Below are 1,087 nucleotides of genomic sequence, written 5' to 3'. Positions count from 1 at the left end.
TATATAAGTTAATATTTATAAATAAATAAATATAAATATATAATGATAAATTTAGTATGCATTCATATAATATGTTTATTTAATTTATTTTTGAAGCATTATTATTAGATTCTCTATCATCTAACTTAACGCATTAGCATTCACTCCAAATGAGACAGACATAAACATTTAAATACGCAGTGGTTGAATTGGTACAGTCTTCCCCAAAACAAAATTTAATTTGATATTTCTTTAAATTGACAAATAACATAATTTGAGACAAAATACTGAAAATAGTTGGGTTGCCTTCATTGCTTAAAATACGAGTGTAGATGATCAACAAAAACTACTACTCTGTCGTTCGATTATTGCAAGAATTTGTTATATGAGACATGAGAGTATATAATCTGTAGTTTTTAAATTAAAATTTTTGTTCATATAATGATATAGAAATATGATTGTGTTCTTATTGGACTACCACCACACTATAAAATAATAATGCATCGGAACTAGACTTTACTTTGTATCTAGTTATCTACAAATGCTGTTATCTTTCTATATCTCCTTTAAGCAATTTGTTAATGCGACAGTGACCCCATCAATATGATACCAGATATTCCCTCTATTATACGCTACAACTACATCATATAGGGGTTCGTTAATTACTGGCCAGAGAATCCCATTATCTCAGCTAATAACTTTCTCTACTCATTCTACTCCTCACACACAAATAATTAACGTGTGTTAAGATGCTATTTTACTTTTCCTAATTCTACAGTTATTATTAATCTCATGGAAATAACAGGCTAGCTCGTTAATCTGTTTATAAAAATATCGGTCAAACTCATGGATTGCATCAACAAGTTGGACTTTTGTATTCTTGGTACTTGGTAGAATCCTTCTCAGCGTGTTTCAAAATTTAACTACCAAATTATTGATAGTGGTTAAGGGTGTTGGAAAGAAAGATAACATAAAGCAAATAAAGAAATCATACGCTATTAGTGGGAAATAAAATAAAATTCTATGATTGGTGGAAGATAGTAGTAAGTATTTTATATTTGTTTACTTTTCCTTTATGAATCCATCTTTGTTGTTTTGGAAATCTTCG

General features: G+C 28.6%; 1 protein-coding gene across 1 annotated transcript in view; it reads left to right on the top strand.

Annotated features, from left to right (window-relative positions):
- The window catches only part of LOC107481021 (glutamate decarboxylase), a 4,941-nt gene that overhangs the window by 725 nt on the left and 3,129 nt on the right, over nt 1–1,087 (top strand). The window lies entirely within an intron of this gene.

The sequence above is a fragment of the Arachis duranensis genome, chromosome 3, assembly GCF_000817695.3.
Source record: "Arachis duranensis cultivar V14167 chromosome 3, aradu.V14167.gnm2.J7QH, whole genome shotgun sequence".
In the NCBI taxonomy this organism is placed as follows: domain Eukaryota; kingdom Viridiplantae; phylum Streptophyta; class Magnoliopsida; order Fabales; family Fabaceae; genus Arachis; species Arachis duranensis.
Note: the sequence above shows the minus strand (reverse complement) of the source record. Positions and strands in the feature narration are given on the sequence as shown.